Source organism: Melozone crissalis, unplaced genomic scaffold (assembly GCF_028551555.1).
Source record: "Melozone crissalis strain CALT ecotype California unplaced genomic scaffold, PUWL_Pcris_2 ptg000061l_1, whole genome shotgun sequence".
NCBI lineage: Eukaryota > Metazoa > Chordata > Aves > Passeriformes > Passerellidae > Melozone > Melozone crissalis.
Window position 1 is genome coordinate 1,483,562 of NW_026535839.1, and position 25,149 is coordinate 1,508,710.

The window sequence follows — 25,149 nt, forward strand, 5'->3', positions numbered from 1 at the left end:
TCACCTGCCCTGCCCAGGGGAGGGGGAAATGTCCCCCCAGATGGCAGCAATGGCCACAGCACATCCCTGCCAGCAGCAGCTCACTGACACACTGCCATTCTCCATCCCTGAGCCCAGCAGCTCCTCCCTGTCACTGCTCAGTGCTGACAGCAGAGTTGAGTCACGCAGAGCTGCCACCCCCATTTCCTGCAGTGCTGGCTGGGGAGATGCTCCAGCCTGGGGTGCTGTTCACAGGGGTCCCAGGAGCAGGGAGAGATGAGAATCTTCACTCCATTTCAGAAGGCTGATTTGTTATTTTATGATATATATTGCATTAAAAGAAAATGATGTATTAAAACTACACTAAAAGAAAAGAGAAAGGAAACATCAGAAGGCTAGCAAATAATAAATAAGTCTTCTGAGACTCCATGTTTCAGAAGGCTTATTTATTATTTTATCATATATATTATAGTAAAAGAAAATTATATATTAATTTTCTTTTACTATAATATATAGGATAAAATAATAATATAAATAAAATATATATTTAAAAAATATATATTAAAACTATACTAAAAGAAAAGAGAAAGGAGACATCAGAAGGCTTGCAAAGGAAAGGAATGGAATGATAATAAAATCTTGTGGCTGCTCACAGCCTCGACACAGGTGGGGCTGTCATTGGTCATCAAGTAAAAACAATTCACATGCTGGGTAAACAATTCTACAGATCACATTCCAAAGCAGCAGAACATGGAGAAGCTGAAGCTTCTCAGGAGAAAAGATCCTGGCAAAAGGATTTTTCATAAAATATGTCAGCGACACACCACGGTGCCAGGTGGGCTGAGTACTCTGCAAAAGCCATTTCCCTGCAGAGAGACACACACTGGCCCTCCTGCTCTGGCAGGGATGGGGTTGAACCAAACCAGCAACAGAGACAGGCTGCAGAGGCAGGAATTGCTCCAGGAAAACATGAACGCAACCAGGAATAGGGACAGGCTGCAGAGGCAGGAATTGCTCCAGGAAAGCCTCACAGGGCAGCAGGGACATGGAGCACAACGAGCACATGAAGAGCAGCTGGCAGCTTTTCCAAGACTCACTAACCAAGGAACAAAGCAAGTGAGGATCTCACACACACCTTTCCCATTGAGTGCAGTTTGACTTCCAGCCAAACGCTTTTTTCCTTAAATACAACAAGGTTCCTTACCTGAGACTGAGAGATTCCTCCTTAGGCAAGGCTGACACCCTGTATTCATCACAGACCCTCAGTTCCTGAATTAATTCTGATTAAATCCATGCAGCCAACTCCATCAGACACAAATTGTGCACAGGAGGCTCAGACTGGACCCAGCTGCACCCAAACTCCATCAGGAGTTCAAAGGGCTCCTCTGAGTCTCACAACTCACTGGGGGGGGATCTCCCTGACCCTTTTCAGTCTCTGGTCACTGTGGAAATCATTTCTAAATCATTCTAGATCAATTTTAACTCTCTGTTCCTTTGTATTTCTCCTCCCTGTAGTAAGGAGCAGAGTGAGCCTTGCCATTGAACCTTTTTAATTCACACTTTTACCACATCCTACCAAAACCCCTCTGCCAATACCTTTGGACATAACTGAGTGAACAAAATTACCCATTTGTGACACTTTCTGCTGCACCACAGAGCAGGAAGGGGGAGGTAAAAATAAATGAAACTAAAACGAGACTAAAAATACTAAAATAACTAAAAAACCCCAAAACTAAATAATAAATAATAAAAAACTAAAAATACTAAAATTAAATTAAATTCAGTTTCTGCATCTCATGCTCTCAGTGAAGAACTGGACTTATCACTGAGTGACTTTGTTCTTCTCTTTGTAAGTGTAAGATAAAAAATCCTCTTTATAATAATGCTTTGCCAGCTTTCTGATGGCTGATTTCAGTGCAGTTTTCTGGCAGACACACGTTTTTTATGGGGTAACACAGAGCAGATGTTTAGGAACTCTCTAGCCTTCCCCTGGAATTTGCTGTCCCCCACAGCTCATGCAGGAGTTCTTGGGCGTGCATTTAAGTCCCATCCAGGGTGGGATTCCTGATTGAGGCCAGCAGAGCCACTCTGACATAAATAAAGACTGCATTTACCATTAAACCCACGATTTCAAGAAGCTCCTCACTTTCTGTGGTGAACAGCTGCTAAATTGAAGCTGGGATTCAATAAAAAAAGAGCTGTTGCTCGATTCCCCACACATTTCACTTTTGGGTGGTGATTTTCCTCAAAGCCCCATCATTATCAGAGAAAAAGAAGTTGTTAGCAGAGGTTAACTGGACCAGATCTCCCCAGCCCACACTAAACTGCTATTTCTGAAGTGAGAGTCACCTCAATCCAAAGACAATTTCTTGCTCATCACTGCAGAGAAGTCCAAAACCCTCCAAGTGCTGTAGGAGAATATCTTGCCCATGACAGCGCTTGAGGAACAGGAAACATCAAAGTGATTCACCTTGTTCTCTCCCAGATACAAATGGGTTTATTTCCCTCAATTTCTGCCCTGTCCCACAGCACCTCTTGCCTTCCCTGCCTCTGCTGTCTCTTCTGTCCCCAGGGAGGACAGAGCTGATAAGGAGCCCCTCAGCTGTCAGCAGAGACAGATTGCTGGGCAGGTTTAATCCAGCCTCATTCCAGCAGGGCAAAATGGAGCACTTTGCTTAAATACTGACATTAACAGAGATGTCACACATCCCCAAAAATGAAATGGAGTCCAGCTTGAAATGCAGAGCGCAGAAGAAATGTCTCTATATTTCAAAAGCTCTTTAAGGAATGCTCTGGTTTGCCCTCCCAAACCTGGCTGAGTTTGGGGGTTCCCCAGTCGCAGGTGGCACTGGGGTGACAGAGCCACACCTCGTGTGCAAACAGCATTTCTGGGTGCCAGCCTGTCCTGACAGCCCCCAGACGTGCCCTCTGAGCCTCCCCAGCCTCACATCACGTTGCTCTGTCAATGGCAAAGCTTCAATTTCATCCTTGAGCACCAAAATAGCCCCGGCAGGCGGCAGAGCCCAAGGGCTGCTCCCCGGGAAAGGGCACGGCCGGGCAGTTGTGCCCTCCTGGATCAAATATTGACAGCAGTAAACTCCTCAAGGGTGACTTTGTTCCCTCTGCAGCAGCTCCCTGCCCTGCCAGGCTGCATTTGTGTGAGGCAGAGGGAGCAGCTGTAAAACCTGTGCGTTATTGCCTGTGACAGCGGCGTTGTGAGCTCTGCCAGCCCGCTGCTCTCACCTTCAGCAATTACTGTCAGCTCTGCCATCCACACCCAGCCTTCAGCTGCGCTCAAACCCAGCCCAGGGACATCCCACAGGGGAGCCTGGCTCTCTCAGAACACCAAAAACACAGTGAGAGATGTCAATGAGCAGCAAGGGGGGGGGGTGAATCCTTCCTCACCACCCGACTGATCCGTGCTGTGCTCCCTCTCTGCTCACAGCTCACCAAACCTCCTCAGAACCAACATTTCCTCTCCTAAAATCCTTCCAGCCTTTCTCCCCCTCACACCAGCAGCAGGGTGAGGGAACTGCTGCCCCAGACAGGCACCAGCTCTGCTTTCTGTGTCAAATAACTCTGAATGCTGTCAGAGCTTGTGATTCATAGTTCTTAATCTAAAATTCATCTACATCTGAACATCCCCAGTATGAAGGTCAGCCCTGAGCCATCTGCTCAGTTCTCAGGAGTCAGATTTTCCTTATTCTTGAGCTCACCTGGACTCAGGGTGGGTTCCTCCTGCGCTAAATTACTTTGGAGGTTTTGCAGCATGCTCAGACTGCAGGGATTTATGGATGGGGTGGTCTGGGAGACTGCAAAGGGCACAGGCAGCATCCATGAAGGTCTTTAGTTTGAAATTCTGTGGTTTTAAACAAGAAAAAGGTTTGGTCACAGCCAGGTAAAGCAGCTTAAGAAAGGCCTGAAATCTCTGTGAAAAATATGATATAAAGGGTTTTCCTTTGGGGATTCATTTGGGGCAGGGCAAGAGCTTCTGCTGGCCAGGACGGTTGGAAATGCTCTTAATTCAAGGTGCTTTGGGGCATCTTCAGCAAAATTCCTTTACTTTCACCTGCTGAATCTCCTTCCTGTCCTGATCTCACTGCTTGTGCCAAATCCTGATTATGAATTATGCCCAGCCCCAAACAACTGCAGGGACTCCAAATGTGCCACAGAAAATCCAAACTTGGAGAGTTTCCCATGAAAGAGCTGCAGAAGGGAATTGCCACCTCACCTCTGGAATTCCCTCCTTGTTTCCAGGCTGGCAGCACAGGGATGCCTGGACAGCACAGCACCACTGCAATTTTAACCAAAACCCCAAAATTGCCTTTAAAATGGTGAATTGCTGTTTGCTCTCCCTCCCTGGAGCACAGGGACACACAGGGGTGGAGGAGGAGCTGCAGCCTACAGATGCAGTTTGAGGCTGCTTTTAAAAACTTCCATGTGGGTGTTTGCCAAAGGAGCTTTTTATTTTTTTCTCTTTTATTTTCTTCCCTGCTCGTGAAACAGCTGACTTTTATTCATATTTACACAGTCCCTCGGAAAGCAAATGAAAAACTCTTCCTGAGAAGTCGCAAAGTATTAAATTGGCCAAAAGTAAATGTTATTTTTGGAAAACAAGTTCCAGGTGTGGCTGCCAGACTCCTTCCACCCAAAGCTGCAGCATTGAAGGGAACAAAAGAGCCTGCATGTGACAAAAGGAATGTCACTGCTATTGAAATACAAACAGATTTTTCTCTCAAGTAAAAGCTGTTTGAGAGGCATTTCTTTTACCTGGATGCTTTTCCCAGGGCTGGAAAGGAAATCAGGCGGGCTCTCAGTCCCCAGGATGGTCTGGCAGCCTCCCAAGCCACTTCACAGTCACTCACAATGAATAATTTGTCATTTTGGATTTTTTAATTTCTATTTTTCATTCTTGCTCTCTCCAATCCTTTAAGATCCCCCCATACATATTTATCACCACACACCTTCCTGCTCTGAGTTTCTCTTACCCTGAGATCCCCTGACTCCAGCAGTGCTGCACTTTTTAGTGGGTCCTAACTTGCCCTTTAAAGAAATTATTCCTTTGAGGAATAAACACCCACCTTAACTTGAGAGCTGATTCTCCCACTGCATTAATTCTATTAATTAATTCTATTTCCTTCACTCCAATTAAATATAATTTCTACCAGCACAAGAGACCCAGCCCACTGTGGCCAGACCCTCTCTGTAAATCCCGTAGGAATTAATGACATTAATTAACATAATTAATAATAATAATTATTGAGCTCGGATTTTGGAGTGCTGGTACCAATTTATTGATTTTTATCCCAAGAGGAGGTGCTGCCTGCCTTGAACAAACCCCACCATCCTCAGCTGCCTCTCAAGCTCCTCCAGACACAATAGAACCTAAAATAAAGTGATAAAGGATAAATAATAAGTTTAAAAGGCTGCTGAGCACCAGGTTTACAGCAGAGGCTGGGGAGGGCCAGCCAAGGGCACAGTGGCTGTAAGGTTAAATGTGGATTTATCAGAGTTGGATCCTCTGTAACAAACCTGCCTTCACCTCTGACCTCCCTGAGACCTTTCCCAACATCCCAGAGGATGCACAAAAGCATTTTTGTGGGATTTGGCACAACTGAGGGCTCCCCAAGGTCACTGCACAGCCTGCTGTGGGTGAGGTCCTCCCTGGGAGGGAGGACGTGGATGCAGAATTCAGGAGTTTCTCCATCTGTGCCCACTGGGATTTTGGACCTTGTCCTGCACCCATCCCACCTCTGACCATGGAAATCCCAGATGTGATGGCATCAATTGGACTGAGCTCCCCACACCTGTCCCATTTCTGCACTGACCTCCCCACACCTGCCTCATTTCTGCACTAGCTGCTGCAGCCCTTCTGCTCCTCTTCTTCCTCTTCCTCCTTTTCTTTTTCCTCCTCATCCTCATCCTCATCCTCTTCCTCCTTCTCCTTTTTCTCCTCCTCATTTTCCTTTTCCTTCTCTTCCTTCTTCTCCCTTTCATCCTCCTTCTTCTTCTCCTCCTGCTCCTCTTCTTCCTCTTCCTTCTTCTCCTCTTCCTCCTACTCCTTCTCCTTCTACTTCTTTTCTTTTCTTCTTCCTCTTCCTCTTCTTTCTTCATTTTCTTCTCCTTTTCCTCCTCCTCCTTCTTCTCTCCTGCTGCTCCTCATCTCCCTTCTCCTTCTCTTCTTTCTCCTTCTCCTCCTGCCCATCTTCTTCCTCCTCCTTCTCCTCTTCTTTCATCTTCTTTTCTTCTTCCTCCTTCTTTCTTCTCTTTCTTCTTCTTTTCCTCCTCCTCCTTCTTCTTCTTTTCCTTCTCCTGTTCCTCTCCTCCTCCTGCTCCAGAGGGGACGGAGGTCAGGCTGAATTCCTGGAGAGCCCCCTGAGCCCTTCCCTAGTCTAGGGCTGCCCTAAAGCCTTTCAGCAGCTCTGGGCTCTCCCTTTGTTTGCTGAGAGCAGGGCAAGGTGCCCCAGGTGCTCCCAGATCTGTGCAGGTTTGCTGGGCTGTGCAGAGCAGCAGAGGGAGATGCCAGAGGGATCCCAGAGCTCCCCTCTCGGCAGGGCAGGGTCTGCTGTGTGCTCCCAGCACTGATTTATCTCTGGAACATTGCTCAGGGCTCTGCTTGGGGAGGAAGGCACAGGTTGGACTGTGGTTCTCTTCATGTTCTCCATCCATCTCTGCTCCCCTGGCTCAGACAGGCCCTGGCTGCCTCCCCACTGCACAAACCTTCCTATTCACAGCAGCACACTGAATTTTCCTTTTGCCTGGCAGGAAATGCCATCAGGCCCTGCTCTGGAAGGTGCAGAAGTGAAGTTTGAGCTGCTCGGCACAAATCAGTGTCAGGAGAGACACCCAGCACTGAGCACTAAGCTTTGGTGACACCAATTCCCTGGAAGCTGCTCCCTCCAGGGATTCAGGGCAGCAATCAGGTGTTCCCCACCCTGCTCTCCATCCAAGGGATTGGGATGGGGAGAGGGCAGGGAGAGGCTGGGGTGGGAGGAGGCGCAGACCCAGCTCAGGAGAGGAACTGACGTTGCAGTTTGTGCCCCGCTCATTTCACAGTAAATAAAGAATTAAGGAAGATTGCTGGAAATGTGTCCATTCAGGCAGCAGCTGGATTTCCTGTTAATTGCTTGGGAGTGGGGGAGGAGGGGAAAGTGTGGAGGCATCACAATGAGCAGCCTGGTGAGTACTGAGTGAGCACCCAGCCCTGACTCTGCACTTGCGCTGCTCATGACAGAAATAGAGATGTGCTCTCACAAACCCTGCTCAGTGACATAAAATATAAACTCATCTCTCAGGGAGAGAGTGCAAAGTGATCTATCCTGGTATTTGGTCTGCAGGAAGGAGTGGCACCGGTGCCACGAGCAGGGCAGCCCCAGTGTCACCAGTGGCTCCCACTGCCCTGGCACTGGAGCCAGCTGAGCACGGGGTGAGGAAGGGCCTGGCATGGAAAGGACCAGCCCAAATCACAGAATGGGATGGTTTGGGATGGGAGGAATGGGATGGTTTGGGATGGGATGGATGGGAGGAATGGGATGGTTTGGGATGGGAAGAATGGGATGGAATGGGGTGGTTTGGAATGGGATGGAATGGGATGGTTTGGGATGGGAGGGATGGGATGGAATGGGATGGTTTGGGTTGGGAGGAATGGGATGGAATGGGGTGGTTTGGGATGGGAGGAATGGGATGGAATGGGGTGGTTTGGAATGGGATGGAATGGGATGGTTTGGGATGGGAGGGATGGGATGGAATGGGATGGTTTGGGTTGGGAGGAATGGGATGGAATGGGATGGTTTGGGTTGGGAGGAATGGGATGGAATGGGGTGGTTTGGGATGGGAGGAATGGGATGGAATGGGATGGTTTGGGATGGAAGGGATGGGATGGTTTGGGATGGTTTAGAATGGGATGGAATGGGGTGGTTCGGAATGGGATGGTTTGGGATGGGAGGACCTCAAAACTCATCTATTCCACCCCAGCCATGGCAGGGACACCTCCCACTATCCCAGGTGCTCCAAACCCATCCAACCTGGCGCTGGGCACTGCCAGGGATGCAGGGGCAGCCCCAGCTGCTCTGGGCACCCTCACAATGAGGGATTTCCTCCCTGCATCCCATCCAAACCCACTCCCTGCCAGCTGAAGCCATTCCCTGTGTCCTTGCACTCCAGGCTCCTGTAGAAACCCCTCCCCACCATTCCTGGCTCCCTCCACATTAACCCTGTCCCGTTCCAAGCCTGGCCTTGTCCCTGCACCTCCCAGGGGTGGAAGCTGCTGGAAAGCCTGGAGATCCTGGGATGTTCATCCTGGAGCACTGAGGAAGGAGGAGGGAGAGCCTCTGCTCACGTCACACCTCCCAAAGCCAGCCAGGACAACCAGCCAGAAAAAAAGGGGCTGTGAACAGGGAAGCAGGAAACCCTGAGCTGGCACAACCTCCTGCCCTGTTATCTGTACCTTTGGTTTATTGTGTTTAATCAGGCTTTTGATCTGGAGGAAGAACATCCGAAGGGAAAACGGCACCAAAATCTTTTGTCAGCACCAACTTTGCAGATCCAAGAAAAGCTCAGAGCAGCACCAAGGCAGCAGATCCAGCAAAGAGCTTTTCTGTTGGCTTTTTCACAGAAAATCACATTACTCTGCAATCAGGCTTCTCCAACAGGAAGTTCCCATTTGTCACTTAAAAAACCAACTCACCACCAGGGAAATCTGCCATGCAGTTGTTTCAGCTCTGTGTTTCTTTCCAGGCTGTAAAGCAGATTCTGAGGCCATGGAAGGGACCCTGAGGAGCAGTTTCAGCAGACCCAGCTATACTTCACCCTGACATCTGGAGATGGAGATTCCACATTCTCCTTGTGCAGCCTCCCAGGGGAAGCACATGGAGGGAAATTTTTAGGCTCTCTCCTAAATCTTCCTTGCTGCATTTTATTGCTGTGACTATTTTTCCCTGCCCTTGTTTATTCCTGCACCTGGGGGATGCAAACTTGTCCCCAAATCTCCAGCAGCCAGGAATTCCTGCTGGATGGGATTCTGGCAATGGGGAAGGGCTGAGCACACCCCACTGTTTGTTATTAGCAATAATGGCAGGGGTGGCAGCAGGTTAATTCTGGATTAACGTTCCTCTCCTGCTCATCCCCATTTGTTTGCATCCCAAGGGCTCCCTGGCAGAGGAGCTGGGAGGTTTTCTGGCTCTGCAGTGCTTCCCAGGCAATTCCCTCCTTCTCCACATCCCTCCCCTTCAATAAACATCTGATGCCACAATTCCATGGCACAGTGACCTCCTGCAGGTTTCCATGGCTGATGGAAAATCCCAGGGGAATTCCTGCTGCAGGGGCCACCCCACAGCCACCTCTCACCTCTCTCCAGGCTGCTCTTCCTGCTCCTTTTAGCTGGGTTTTGTTTAATGCTCATCACCTAAAAATGTTCCCATGAGCCAAGACTGGAGCTTTCAGTCTCTCCTGCATTGCCTATTTTTGGATCCTTGATCTGGGCTCTCGTTGCTGATTATTTTTTGTTTGTTTGTGTTTGTTTTTAAATAAACAAAAGCTGGAACAATGAATGCCTGGGCAGCCAGAGAGCTGTGAGGGATGAGGTGTTTGCTGAAAGGAGGGATGTGGAGAAGGAAGGAATTGCCTGGGAAGCACTGCAGAGCTAAAAAACCTCTCAGCTCCTCTGCCAGGGAGCCCTTGGGATGCAACCACACATGGATGAGCAGGAGAGGAACGTTAATCCAGAATTAATCTGCTGCCACCACTGGCATTATTGCTAATAACAAACAGTGGGGTGGGCTCACAGCCCTTCCCCATTGCCACAATTCCATGCAGCAGGAGCTCCTGGCTGCTGGAAGCCCTTCCTCTGCTCCAAGCTTTTCTTCTCTGAGTTCACAATTTCCCATCTTCCAGATATTTGTGCTCACACTGCCCTGCTCACCCCAGACTGTCCCCACAGGTGAACAACCCAGATTTCTCCTCCCTTTTAGCATTTACTTGGTAAATGGCTCTTCCATGGAGCAGGGAAACCCTGAGCTGAATGGGCAGAAGGAAATCCCTCCTTCCTCCAGCTCCCAATTCCCTGGCTGCGTTTTAATCATCCCCCAGCAAGTTCTGCCTGCTGTGTTTTATTAAAAGCAAACACAAGTGCAGAAGGGCTGCTTGTTTTCCTCCCTGAGCTGCAATAGAAGGAATCTGATCAATAAAACAGCTCAGCCAAGCAGAGCCCGTGGAAAAGGCGGCACTCATAAAAGGCATCTCTGCAATTAGCTTTTATCAGCTCCATGATTTTCTGCTGACCAGGGAGGCTCCTAAACTCAGAGCAGCAAGGAGATGCTTGCTCTGCCCTTCCCTGCTGCCCCTGGGCTCACAGCAGGCCGGGCTGCTCAGGCTGGTTCCCAATGGGAGGTTTGGGGGCTGCAGAGCTCAATCTCCTGTGTCTGTCACTGAGGGTCCCTGTGCAGCACAGCCTGAGGGCAGAGCCAGGGACAGGCAGGGGATGGAGGCAAAGAGGAGGAGGGAACTTCATTTTCCACAGGAGGAGGAAGAGGGAACTCCATTCCCTTAATTTTCCACAGGAGGAGGAAGAGGGAACTCCATTCCCTTCATTTTCCACAGCAAGAGGGAAAGGGAACTTCATTCCATTCATTTTCCATGGCAGAAGGGAAAGAGAACTTCCATCTCTTCATTTTCCACAGCAAGAGGGAGAAGGAACTTCATTATTTTCATTTTCTACAGCAAGAGGGGATGGGAACTCCATTCTCTTCATTTTCTACAGCAGGAAGGAATGGGAGCTCCATTCCCTTCATTTTCCACAGCAGAAGGGAAAGGGAATTTCATTCCCTTGATTTTCCACATCAGAAAGGAATGGGAACTCCATTCCCTTCATTTTGCACAGAAGGAGGAACAGGGAACTCCATTCCCTTCATTTTCCACAGAAGGAGGAACAGGGAAGTCCGTTCCCTTCATTTTGCACAGCAGCCCAGGCTCTCGGGTGCTGTTTGCCTCTGTCACAGGACCTGTTCTGCTCTCACATTCCCATTTCTGCCCCTGCCTGCCCAGTGCCTTCTCTCACCTGGAGTTTGGTGACAGCTCAGCAGATTTGGTTTCTTGCAGGGCTCAATCTGACTCTGTCCTCCCCTGTTTTGACTCTTCCATTTGAGCCCAGCAGAGCAGTTCCTGAACACAACATTCTGGTGGTTCTCACTGTTCTTGGAAGATGTTTTCCCTTCATCCTTAACCCCCTGCTCATTACTATTTCACAGATTCCTTTAGCCTGCCTTATCAGACACCTACATGCTCTAATTCCTAATTTATATTCATTGCTGCAACTTTCCCTTATTTTTCTGGGGACAGTGTTGACTGGGTTTGGGTTTCTATTTTATGTCCCTTTTTCCCTTCTCTGCTGAATGATAAAAATTCTGCTTGGCAGTTTTTCCTGGTAGGGAAAACATGTTTTTGTAACAATCCCATGGAGGGCCCATGAGGAACAAACACGTTCCAGTGCCCTGGCTCATCTGAAATCAGCTGCAGTTCTGTCAGACAGAGCTCTGAGAGGGGCTTCAATGGGGGCAGCCTTGGCTCCAGGGATGTCAAAGCAGCCACGAGGAGCCACATCACGCCAAACATCCTCCTCAAGCTCTTCTGCTCCATGTGGAACCAGCCTGGCTCTCACCTCACCATCATTTCCCTGCCAGGGCCCAGCCCAGCACCCCCTGGTTGAGCTGAGGAGCCCCAGAAGGGCCAGGACCCCTCAGAACAACTTCTGGGTGATGAGCAGGGAACAGCTCCATTGCTGGGTCCAGAGCTTCAGCTGCATCCCTCGAGTCCTCTCAGGGAGACCTCTGAGAGAGGTTTAATTGTGAAATTCGTGATGGTAGAACAGCCCTAGTACACCCAAAATGGGGGATCCATGAGGCCACATTAACCCTTGTTCATCTGGTGTGGGTTTTCCATGGGTACACCCAAAATAGGCCAGATTAACCCTTTATTCATGGGGAAGGTGGTGTGAGCCTTCCATGGGTACACCACAAAATGGAGGTTAATGAGGCCAGATTAACCCTTTATTCCTGGAGAAGGTGGTGTGAGCCTTCCATGGGTACACCACAAAATGGAGGTTAATGAGGCCAGATTAACCCTTTATTCCTGGAGAAGGTGGTGTGAGCCTTCCATGGGTACACCACAAAATGGAGGTTAATGAGGCCAGATTAACCCTTTATTCCTGGAGAAGGTGGTGTGGGTTTTCCATGGGTACACCACAAAATGGAGGTTAATGAGGCCAGATTAACCCCTGTGCACCTGGGGAAGGTGGTGTGAGTGGCTGCTCAGCTGCTGGCAGGGCTAATGTGGAATTTTAGAGCTTTTGAGGACTCCCAAGCACAGAGGTGGGAGCCTCAGGGAGGTGTGGGCACAGGCAGACACTGCAGGCACAAAGAGAGGAGAGCAGAGGGGGTTTAGGGGGTGACAACCTCTGGGCATGAGGGCAGAATTGGGGAGAATTGGGGATGGGATTCACTGAAGACAGGGCCCTGAACTGCTGCCTCAGCTCAGGGAAACACAAAGCCAGAAGAGGAGAATGGTCTCCCTGCTCACCTTGGTGCAGGAACAGCCCAAGGGAACACAGGGAACTCGGCTCAGGAAACACAGACCCAGAACCCAGAACAGGGGAATGATCTCCCTGCCCAGCTTGGTGCAGGAACAGCCCCAGCCCTGCTGCATCACCCAAACCCGGGCACTGCTCTGCAAACCCACCTGGAATAACCAAACCCTCCAGGCCGCACCAGGGCAGGGCACAAACACCCAGCAGCACCCACAGAGAGGGGCTGAGAGTGGAATTTCCCCCTCATCTCCCCGTGCCAGGCTGGCACAGCACCCTGTGCCCTCTCCAGAGCCTCGGGGCCGCTGCACCTCCACCGATTCCCTCTAATTGTGTCCCTAATCACATCAAATTGCCCGAGCTCCATTTGTGCTCCTGCAGAGCAATTTGCTTTCCCCCAGGCCCTGCTGGCCGTGACTCTCCCTGCAGCCGCTCCTCAGGGCTGAGGGGGCTCTGGATCACATTATGGGCTCTAATAAAAATAATTCTAATGGAATTACACAACGAGGCCAGATTAAAGGCAGCTGCTTTGCAAATCCTGGGCTTGGGTTGGTGTTAGCTGAGGGAAGAAGCACATGGATCATCCCTCTGCCCCAGCTGAGGCAAAGGTAACATCTCCCTGACAAATAATAATACAATAAAGGTAGTCCCACAATAAATCCACCAGGGAATGCCAGCAAACAGAAATGCAAGGGGTTAAATGCAAAAGCCATGAAGCACTTTCCCCCTTTCCCATAAACTGCACCACAATGAGTTCCTCACACTCTGCTGCCTCAGGGATCCACCGAGTTTACAAAGGAACATTGGCACCATTTAATTGGGCGTATTTGTCTTTTTAGAGATTTTTCAGAGACTTCCTAAGGAATGAGGAACAGGAATGACCAGGTCAGAAGAGGGGACAGTCTCTAACCTGACACTCATCAGTGTCTGCTCTGCAGATGGGCAGGGAAGCCCAGAATGGATATTAAATAGTAGTGAAATCTCTCATTCCCATGAGAGATTTCCTTTAACCCCCAGAACTTGGCACTGACACCCCAGATTTTAATCACAGGGTTCTCAGATTTACGCCAACATTCTCTGCAGCCACAGAATCCCAGAATCATTTGGAAAAGCCCTCCCAGGCCATTGAGTCCAGGCTGTGCCCCATCCCCACCTTGTCCCCAGCCCTGAGTGTCACCTCCAGGGATGGGGATCCAACCCACCCTGGGCAGTTCCAGTGCCTGAGCCCCCTTTCCATGGGGAAATTCCTGCTGTGCCCACCCTGAGCCTGCCCTGAGCCCCCTTTCCATGGGGAAATTCCTGCTGTGCCCACCCTGAGCCTGCCCTGAGCCCCCTTTCCATGGGGAAATTCCTGCTGTGCCCACCCTGAGCCTGCCCTGAGCCTCCTTTCCATGGGGAAATTCCTGCTGATCCCCCCTGATCCAGCCTGACTCCTTTGGACCCCCAGGCAGTGAAGCCAGAGGGGCTCCTCAGTGAATGGCTCAGATCATTTCCATTTTGCCTGTGTGAACAAACCCACCCAGGGCACTCCTGCAGCCGGTGCTGGGGGATGCTCTCTCCTGCTCTCCCCTCAAGCAGCAGCTCTGCTTTCAAACACAAACACACACAGGGAGTGTCCCCACAGTGTCACTGTGGGATGTGCAGGGCGAGATGCTGCCTCCTCACACCCTCCTGGCTCTCCTTCCACCCCGTCCCACTGCTCCTGCAGCCAGCACAGCCTGTCCCCACAGAGAACACTGGGGTCCCCTCCTTGTCCTCCTCTTTGTCTGCAGGAGCAGAGGAGGGTGGAAAGCAGGACAGAGCTCCTCAAAGGAGAGCTGGGCAATCCCCAGCTCCTCCTCAGCCCCATTCCCACCACAGGCTCCTGCATCCTCCATCCCACATCCAGCTGCATCTCCCCTGAATTCACCTGGGAGCTCCTTCCACAGGTTCCAGGTATCTCCAGCCCCAGGGGCTCAGCCCGTTCTGGTTGGCACCTGTCCCTTGCTCTTTGTCCTGCCTCGGGCTTCCTGGAATACCTGGAAAAGGTGGAAAAATCGAGGCATGCCAGCTGGCTCCAGAGGATGGGCGTGAGGAGGAGGAGGGGGAGAGGAGGAAGCACCGCTGGCACTTGCAGGAGCACAGTTGGCACAGGGGAGCTGAATGCACAATTTGGAGGCTTCCTAGAAGGAGCCAAGAGGCTCAGCCAGGGCATTCTTACTTTTAAATCAGTGCTTACAAAGTCCTGGGCAAACTCAACCATGTCTGTCTGTCAGGTCAGAGCCTGCTGGAGGAAATAAACACACCTTGGTGTGGAAGGAGTTATTACCTAAGCAAACTCAGCCTGACTCATGTTTGTTTTCTAACGGCGTTATTGGGCAGCAGTGACAGAGCCAAGGTCAGGCTGAGAGGGAAGAGGCAGAGGGAAGATCTCAGAGGAGAGGAAGGTGCTGCTGCTCCCAGCCCATCACAGCAGTCCCCATTCCTGCTGGGAATGCTCCCATCCCTGTTTCCTGGGGCTCTCCCCCCAAGGAGTGGCACTGCACACCCGCGGCACATCCCTGGGTGCCTTCCCTGGAGAGTGACCTCAGCCAGGCCATCCTCACCCTCTGCTACACTGACAAAATCCAAATAATCCCCTAAAAACTTCACCCTGCCTTTGCCAATCAAAACCAGCCAACTGCAGCAACAGGGGGCAGAGAAAAGTCATCCTCCTTCAAGGAACACGGGCCAATATTCCCACTCAAAGGAAAGCATTTTGGGTTTAAGCAGAAATGAAGTCATAATGACATCGCACACCTCAAAGCACACTCCAGGCTCCGAAGCTGGCACACCAGGGCTTGGCTCCTTCCTCACTGCCCTCCAGCAGCACAAACTTGCAGCTGGGTCATGTTTTAATTACTCACCTTTCTATCGAGTTCCAGGGGCTGAAGTTTGTTTTGGGGCAGGGGAGATGCCCCAGGGCTGCAGGGAATGACCCTGCTCTGTCTGTCTGTCTGTCCCAATGGGAGCCACACACTGAACCTGAATCAGAGCACCCGGGCTGGGGCAGGACTCCTGCGAGCCTCCCTCACCCTGCAGTCATTCTGAGCGAGCTTCAGCAGCCCTGAAATGCTCCAACCTCAGTGACACGGGCTTGGAACAGACGCAGAGCTTGGGGAGCCCCAGGGCGAGCGGAGCCTTTGCACTCTGGACCCTGGCACAGCACAGAGCTGCCCAGCGCTGGAAAACACCTTCTTCACCACAGAATTGCACAACTGTTAAGGCTGGAAATCCCCTCCGAGATCCTCCACACGTTCTCCCAGCGCCGCCAGGGCCACCGCTGACCCTGTCCCCAAGCGCCACAACCTGCCCGTGCCCCGAACGCCTCATTCATCCTCGCTTCAGTGAACTTTCCCACTCGTGCAGTGTTGCAGCGTGTTGTGTGCAGAGCCCGCCGAGCCTCCCGTCCCCTCCCGGTGATTTGCCCCGTGCCAAGGCTCCGTGCCCACCCAGTCCCGTTCCTCAGTGCTGCCCATCCCGGGGCCCCGCTGGGCACCGGAGCCGCTCATCCCAGCGGAGCCGGCGGGCGCTGCTCGGTGCCACCTTCACCTGTGCGACCGCCACGGGACCAGCCTTCCTCCCCTCCTCTCCCTCCGAGCGCCCCGGGGCTCTGCCGCCAACCCGCGGGACACCGGGCACCGAAACCGGGGAATACGGGGCACCGAAATGGGGAGATACCGGGAGCAGCACACGGGGTGGGACACCGAGAACCGCGCACGGTGGATACCGGGCACCGAAACCGGGTAATGCCGGGCACCGCACATGGTGGACACTGGACACCGCACCCAGGGTGGGACACCGGGCACCGCACCCGCATCCCCCCACGCTGCCGAGGGGCGCTCCCCGGGCGATGCCGGCGAACATTTCCCCCCGGTTCGGGTTTCCCCCGTTCCCAGCGGAGCCCCGTCCTCCCGCCCCCCGGGCCGCTCCTGCTCACCGTGGCCGGGGCAGAGCCCCGCGGTGCCCGGCGCGGCTCCCCCGGTGCGGCCGCTCATGCTGGCGGGATGGGGCAGGGCGGCTGCCGGCGCTGCACGGTGCGGATGCGGCGCCTCCTGCCCGCCCAGGTGCGGATTCTGTCTGTCCTTCCCGCCCAGGTGCGGGTGCTGGGCTGCGCTCCTGCCCAGGTGCGGGAGCGGTCTGTCCTGCAGGGTATTCTGTCTGTCCTGCCGGGGATTCCGTCTGTCCTGCCGGCCCAGGTGCGGGAGCGGTCTGTCCTGCGGGGTATTCTGTCTGTCCTGCCCGGGATTCCGTCTGTCCTGCCGGGGATTCCGTCTGTCCAGGTGCGGGTGCGGGGCCGCGCTCCCGCCGAGGCTCCGCGGGCAGCGCCTCCCCCGGCCCCGCACGGAGCGCGGGGGTGCCCGCGCCGTCCCCGCCCCGCCCGGGGAAAGCCGGGGCCGCTCCTCCCCAGAGACCAACCCCGAGCACGCCCCGAGCTCGCCCCGGAGCCGTGCGGGCGCTGCGGGCAGCGCAGCTCTCCCTTTATCCAGCGAATTCTCGCCGATGCTTCTCCCTCCCTTTCACAGCGATTCGGGGATCGGTGGCTTGGTTTGGTTGCTTGTGTGCAGAAGGGAAGTGGAGCAAACCCATGTTACTATAACTTGCTCGATTGGAGCCGCTTTTTAAAGATCTGAGGGTTTTTGGCAAAGATCTTTCAATGGATTTCTCAAAACAAACACAAAATTGGCGGTAATTCCAAGCACGCTGCAAAGGCTTTTTCAGCTGCAGCATTAGTCCAGCTCCTCTGACATTATTGGAGCTTTGGCAGCTGAAATCTGGCCCTGAGAGCCTTAACAAAGCCCAGTCTTGGCAGAGCAGGACACCACAAGCAGCTCATCAGCTGAGCTTTTAAAATACCCCTTGAAATAAACCCAGCACAAACCCAGGACCCGAGCAGCTCCTTCCCCAGGTGTGCTCACCTTCACCTCTCACTTCTGGAGCTGCACTTTGGGGTCCGGGGCTTTCAAGCTGTACAGGGCTGGGATTTCTCAGAGATCTCTGGGTTCACAGGGAGATCCAGAGCACGCTCAGGGTCACAGGTGTAATTTGCTTTGGAGCATTTCCGTGCCCTTTAACCACAGCTGAGGTCCTTGCCCCTCCACAGGACATCTCCATCTCCACTTGTGTGTGGCTGCAGGAGAAACCAGAGCACCCACAGAAGTGCAATACCTGCTTCTTACTGTCAAAATAAATCCAAAAAGTAAATTTATATTAAACACATTATCAACTTGTTTGATAGGACTTGTGTTTTTAAGATCTGGGGGGTTTTGGCAAAGATTTTTCAATGGATTTCTCCAAAATTTGGTGGTGTTTTCAGGCAGAGCAGGCAAACAGCACCCAGTGTGCTGCATGTGTTTGTCCATCACTATAGAAACTGAGAGACAGAGAAAGAATAACATTAACAAAAGTAAACCCCATCCAATCCATGAAGAAACACTTTGTCACAGAATGGATTTTCTCAGGCTCAGAGGACCCAAACCAAAGTGAATGAAGCTGGTCTGGGTGGAGCTGTTAAAGAGTTCCTGAAGCAATTTTGGTTTGCCTGCATTTTCCTCTCCATGGTACTGATGTGAGCTTTCTGGACATTATTAGTATTTACTAACAGTAGACGCTAGTGGTAGCTACTCACTAGTGTAGCCTCCAGATTTAATGCTGAATTGATATAGAAATCCTTCATGGAGCAAACACTTGTAGTTCTTGCTGGCAAGATCTGAGTGCTCAGAGCAGCTCCTCACCTGCCTCCCAAGGTGCTCCCAGCCAGGATCTCCAGCAGCACCTCCCAAAGGGGGAAAATGGCACAAAAGTGAAAATTCAGAGTGTGGAGCCCTGAGCCAAGGCCGTGCCGAGTCTGCAGGAGGGGGAGGATGAGGTCGGGTGGGTTTCTGTGCTCTCTTTCCATGCTTGGGGAGGAATTGAGGGCCAGCAGTGCTCTGGGCAGGGTTAGAGCTCTCAGGGGAGGATTTGGAGCCTGGAGAAGGCAGAGCCCAAACCCCTTCACCCCTGGCTGCTCTGAACCTGGGCATGTTTGTTTTTTAGCACGTGCTGGCCCCAGTGCCGTCCCCATGGTCCATCCCAGCTCCTCTCCATGCAGCTTCCTCTCCAGGACTGGCAAAAGTCTATTCCACCTGCATGGGATGCCTAAAAAAAATGGAATTAAATTTTTAAAAGGGAAAATTGGAAAGTATCAGAGAGAGAGATATAAAGCACTGGAGTTTGGGGTTTTTTTCCTGTTTTTCCTCCCCTCCTCCTTTTCCTCCTGCTGTAACAATGATGAATCCCAAGATCTGGTGGAGAGGGAGAGTGGCTGAGTGATTCATCGGGACTGAATCACAGTCACTCTGCAGAGGAATTCGCTGCTGCTGCTGCAGCTCCATCCCTGCCCTGGGTCCCTCCCTGCTGCCCCTCCAGGGGCAGAGAGGGACAGGAACCCATGAAAACAGAGAGAGCAGCCCTGGGTGAGCCCCCTCCGAGCAGCCCTGCTCTCCTCTGCCCACGTGGGAGGGATTTTATCCAAAGGGAGCAGGAATACATTGATTTTCTGATTTTCTGAGGGTTTTACCCACGGCTGGATCACGCAGCCTCCCACTCCCCCGGGGAAGAACTTTCCTTCTGTTCCTTTTGAGATGCAAGCTTTCCCCTCCCTCTGAGATCCCCCCACTAATGCTGGGGTGCAGCAGCAGTTGGTACCCAGAGCTGGGCTGGGAAGTGGGGATGCAGCAGCTGAATTCCTGGGATTTCCCAGCGTTTGGATTTTCTGAGGGACATCACAGCAGAGGCAGGGGAAAAACTCTGCTCTGCAGCTGATTTGCAGCATCAGCTGGGTCGGTGCTGGTCCTTACACAGGATTTTGTCTCTCTGTTGTCACCACCTCCTCTGCTCACATCACCCACACCCAGAGCTCTGGGGACTGCCAGGAATTCACATTCCCAGGCTCCTGCTGAAAGGGCCCAGCCAGACCCAGGTGGGGACAGCTCAGAACTGAAAGGGTCAGGAAGGAGAAGGTCACCCTGGAGGTTCCCAAACTGACAGGGTTTTAAATAATCCAGCTCTGCCATCTGTGGTGGGAGCTCTCCCTGCCTGCAGAGCACTCTGATCCACTCCCCACAGTCATTTACAGCTCTACCTGCAGACACAAACATAAACCCCAGCTTAAGGCAGCTAAGTGTTAAATAGTTAAATGTTAGCTTTAAAGCAGAACTTTTGGGTCATTTTTACCAGTGTAACTATCACTGTTCACAACACAGGCATTGCTGGCTCACCTGTCACTGGAGAATTATTTTAAAAGACCCTCTCAGAGTCACCCTTGGAGAAATCTGTTACCTCAGGACCAAAGGTGGAACCAAAGCAAGGGCCAACCATGTCAGCATCACCTGGAGAGTCAGAGCTGGAGGCAAATCCCACATTTACAATCATGGGCTGGAAACCACTGAACAATCCCTCAGGAATGTGAGGATGAGACTCCCCCTGGGACAGCTCTGAGTCCTGGCCCATCTCAGTCTCTGTCTGTAAGCCACTCAAGTGTGACAGAACTTTCCATCATTTCAACTGGTTTTTCCCAAAATCCTATTTCTAATGAACAGTTTCCACTTGGTTCTCTGCTCCAGCAAGGAAGTTTTGGAAGAAAAATAAAAGAGAAGCAGAAATCCATCTCGTGCCATCCCCCCAGGGCTGAGGGTGGGTGGGTGTCTGTCCTCCTGCCCTGCAGAGCTCCTTCCCTTCCCTGGAAGCACAGGGATGGGCTCTGGGATGTGGAGCCCTCCTGGGCTGCTCATTTCCATGCAGATGAGGCTGTGTGTAATTCCATGTGAGTGTAATTCCCTGTGAATACAGATAACTGATGGGGCTGTGAATAAGAGAGCTGAGTGAATCATTCATCATGGATTATTGATAGGATTAATTTTACCTCTTTCTCTGCTCTCAGGATGCCCACGAGCCCCCCCCGAATTTATTTTCCCCCTCTTTAATGGAATATTTCTGGACACAAAGTAGATTAAAACCGAGTAATTTTCCTGCTCTTTGCTGGGCTGAATGAGATGTTTGCTGTCAGGTTAACCCTTGCAGACTCCCCCTGGAGTGTCTTCCCTGCTGGTATCACACCCCTTGGGGTCACACTGGGATTTTTAACATCAGCTCTGCTCCTGACAGGCCATCCCCAGTTCTGTGTGTGATGTTTCTGTGTCCCCTCACTGGTTTGATCCTGCCCCATCTCCAGACAGGACATCCCCAGTTCTGTGTGTGCTGTTTCTGTGTCCCCTCACTGGTTTGATCCTGCCCCATCTCCTGACAGGACATTCCCAGTTCTGTGTGTGCTGTTTCTGTGTCCCCTCACTGGTTTGATCCTGCCCCATCTCCTGACAGGACATTCCCAGTTCTGTGTGTGCTGTTTCTGTGTCCCCTCACTGGGTGTGATCCTGCCCCATCTCCTGACAGGACATCCCCAGTTCTGTGTGTGATGTTTCTGTGTCCCCTCACTGGTTTGATCCTGCCCCATCTCCTGACAGGACATCCCCAGTTCTGTGTGTGCTGTTTCTGTGTCCCCTCACTGGTTTGATCCTGCCCCATCTCCTGACAGGACATTCCCAGTTCTGTGTGTGCTGTTTCTGTGTCCCCTCACTGGGTGTGATCCTGCCCCATCTCCAGACAGGCCATCCCCAGTTCTGTGTGTGCTGTTTCTGTGTCCCCTCACTGCTGTGACGAGGTCCTGCCCTGTCTGATTGTGGCTCCCTCAGCCCCCAGCCGCACAGGGATGGTTTGGGGTGATTTTCCCCAGGATTGCTCCCGGGAGATGGCTGCAAACCCTGCCGGGGCCTGCTGCTGTTTCCATGGCAGCACGGAGCCAATTCCTCTTGGATTGAGCGCAAACCAAAATAAACCTGCAGGGAGATTTCCCCCTGCCCAGCCCTGCCCTTGGGGACCCTCTGCTCCCCCTTTGTCCCCTGAGCTCCCTGGGCTGCTGTCAGCAGTGCCTGCGCTGTTTGGGGCTTCTGTGAGATGCAAAACCAATTTCCCAAATCCTTTACCTGCTTGGTGAGGCAACATCGTTTCTGATTTCTGGTTATTAAACTCCTATCAAAAACAAAAGGAAAAAGAAGGAGAATTCTTTATTCAGAGCTGTTCAAAGAGATGAGAGGAGCCCGCAGTGGGTTTGCAAACCCTCCCTGCCAACCCCCAGAGGTAAAACCAACCTGTGCCCAGGGCGGTGGGTCCTGAGCTCAGCTCCTGCCAGGGCTCCACTTCCCAGGGTGGTTTTTGGATTTTCTTCACGCTCCTCTCACGTTTCCAGGCTGACATCCAGGGATTGCAGCACAGGAGCTAAAAGCCAGAGCTGTGCTACCCACAAGTTTAGGCCAGGCTTTGCTAAGATGGACCCAGGGCTTTTCCTCTCTCTGGCTGGCACTCAAAGGCACAGCTGGGATATGCCCAACCAGCCCTGAGTCCAATAAATGCAGAAGGAAGTTCAGTATTTGCCTCTCCAAGAAACAAACACCAGGAGTTCCCCACCCCAATTAACTCACCTCTTGCGCCACGTTTAACCTCAGCCATTTTCACAGCTCCTTCCTGCAGTTTCCACCCTGGTTTGGGCAAAATTCATGGGAAAGCCTTGGAGGGAAAGCCATTCTGCAGCCGCTCAGGCACAGCAGGGGCTTTGAGCTGAAAGGGCACCGAGGATGGGCTGGGCACAGGGTGGGGAGGGCTCAGCAGAGGAAATCACCTCTCACCAGCAGCAGCTGCTGGCCCACACGGTTATCTGCACAAATGCAGCTTCTGGGGTGACAAAAAAGAGAAAATATAAAAAACTATAAAAAAAGAAAATGTAAAAAAAATTTAAAAAATTTAAAAGTCTAAAAATATAATTAGTAAAAATTATGAAATATTAAAATATTAAAATTTAAAAATAGTTAAATATTAACAATATACAATTATAAAATATTAAAAATATAGAAATAATAAAATATAGGATTAGTTAATACTAAAATAATAAAATATTTAAAATATAAAAATAGTTAAATATTAAAAATATAAAAATATAAAAATATAAAATATACAAAAATATTTCAAAAATTTAAAATATAAAAAATAATTGGTCAGTTGTGGTCCAGCCACAGCCCCAGGGTGGGACAGCAGAGTGACACAACAGGGCCATCCTGTGGCAGGTGGCACTCGGGTCACCAAGAGCCCTCACCTGCCCTGCTGTGGGAAACGGCAAAGGCAAAAAGACTTTCAGAAAGCTGGGAAAGGCTTTAAAAACAGAGCAGAGAAATTGGAGCTAGAACAGCTGCAAGGTGTGGAAGTGGAAATGTTACAATGGTACAGCAAGAAAGGACATGAAACAACAGTTTGAGTTTTAACTTGGCTGAGATGGACCTTAAGAGTGCAGAAAAATAAGCCAAGCAAGATAGTGGAAGGTTTAAAGCTGAATAATGAAGTGTTGTGCATTGTTAACAGAAAGCAGACAAGCTGCGTGTGCAGCAGGTGTAGGTGTGCATTTAGTGGTTGCCCAAACAATTATCTGTGAGTTTAGCAATGTGCTATTGGCCAGAAAGTTTTAAAATGCTCTGGAACAAAGAAATCTCTGGCTGCTGCTGGCGGGATGTGAGCTTTGCCACCTTCCAATTGTCTGAAGCATTGATGAGGCTGATGCCGCAATAAAGCTCCAGAACAAACCCCAGCAGTCCCGTCCTGATCGTGGAAAACCCCAGCACACTCTGCCTTTGGGGTTTCGTCATTTGGGATGAAGCAGAGCTGCCATCCCTGTGCCCTCCTGTCCCCAGCATTTCCCCTGCCAGCTGCCACAGAAACATCTGGAGGAGAAGGCCAAGCACTGGCTGGGAGCTCAAAAATCCAATTAAATTCCTCTTCCTTTAAAAAGAATAAATTAATGTGGGATAGAAAACACAGATTCCTTGGTGGGGATGGTCTGAAATAGAACCAGCGGTGAGATGTCAGCGTTCAGCACTTTTGTTTCTGCTCTGCTCTGGTGAACTCTGGGATCTGCTCTGCACTGCCTGCCTGGGAGCCTCAGCTGCTGCAGGCTTGGCAGGTATTTCACAAGACATTTCATCTTTCTATAGAAACCACAATTGCACCTGCTGAAGCACTCCCCAGCCACCAAAGAAAGAAAACAAAAGAGACATCTTCTTCTTGTTGTGCTCTTTTTTCAGCCTTTAAACTTAAAAAAGCTCCTTTTCTGCAGCTGCTTTTCATAACTATGTGGGTTATGCACTTTTTTTATTTTAAAGCTGCCATCTCCATGAACTGTTGTGGCTCTCAGGAGTTCAGACACCGACCTGGAAACCCTAAAGCTGTGGAACATGGAACAAACTGCAGGATTTCAATAAATGCCAGGGCAGCAGGTGACCAGAGCTGCTCCAGTGCAGCTGGAACTGGAGTCCAGTTTAATGCTGGTGCTCTCCTGATTCAGGGCTTTTAGTTCCTTTCCTGCCTTGCCATTTATCTCTTCCTTCTCCCTGCCCTCCTCTGAGCCTTTTCTGGCTCTCTGGAGGCTGGGGATGCCAGAGGCTTTCACTGCAGGGACAGGGGACTGCAGGATTTGTCACTAAAGGGAACAGGAGGGTTTGATCTGCCTCCTGTCCCTGATTGCAGGGCAGAAAAGTGACACAAAATGGGACAAATGGGCTCCAGCAGCTCCTCTCCATCCAAGGTGGGAAAGGAGCAAAGGGCAGTGTGATGGTGGTCACAGGGGTTTTCAGATGAGGGAAGAGATGAGGATGTTGACTCCATATGTCAGAAGGCTGATTTATTATGATATATATATTACATTAAAACTATACTAAAAGAATAGAAGAAAAAGTTCTCATCAGAAGGCTGGCTAAGAATAGAAAAGAATCAATAACAAAGGTTTGTGGCTCGGACAGAGAAAGAGCCAGCTGTGCTGTGATTGGCCGTTAATTACAAACATCCACATGAGACCAATCCCGGATGCACCTGTTGCATTCCAGAGCAGCAGATAACCATTGTTTACATTTTGTCCTTGAAGCCTCTCAGCTTCTCAGGAAGAAAAAAATCTCAAGAAAAAGATTTTCATAAAAAGATGTCAGCTCAGGGGCAGAGCAGCAATTGCAGGAACATTTCCCAGCCCCTGTGGGGATCCCAGGGACCTCAGCCACTGCAAGGATTCCACCCAGAGTCACTTTCCTCCTCAGATCCTCTCACCCTGTCCTTCCCCTTTCTCTGTCCCTCAGCTCCCCCAGGCCCCTCTCTGCTGGCTCCTGTGTCACCAGGGATGCATCAATGTCCCCAAGCCTGGCTCTTACCCCAGGAAATCCAGAGCCATCGCCACCCGCAGCTCCCTGCTCAGTTTTCCCTGTTCCCCATGGGCACATCAGCACATGCTGGCAGCTCATTCATTGCTCCAGAGCAGTTACAGAGCTGCAGAAACACTCCTTGCCATTCCAGGGGCTGCTTTTCCAGGAACAGGCACCGGGAGAGAGCAGAGCAGCCCCTGGTGCAGCAATCAGTGTCTCCAGAGGGGAAGCAATCAGCACCAGCCACAACCTTTCCTCCTCAAAGCTCCCCAGAGGGAACATTTCAAAGCATCAGAAGGATTTAAACCTGTC

At 51.2% G+C, this 25,149-nt stretch overlaps 1 protein-coding gene across 5 annotated transcripts in view; it reads right to left on the minus strand.

Moving 5' to 3' along the window:
• Positions 1 to 16,745, minus strand: part of HTR4 (5-hydroxytryptamine receptor 4) — a 62,454-nt gene extending 45,709 nt beyond the window's left edge. For 4 of the 5 annotated variants that reach the window (XR_008483812.1, XM_054287817.1, XM_054287814.1 and 1 more), the window contains exon 1: positions 16,512 to 16,745. The gene's annotated coding sequence lies outside the window, so the exon portion shown is untranslated. Of the gene's footprint in view, positions 1 to 3,695; positions 3,769 to 16,511 lie in introns of those variants that run through there. The other variant, XM_054287815.1, reaches the window with a different exon arrangement.
• Positions 16,746 to 25,149: the final 8,404 nt, after the last annotated feature.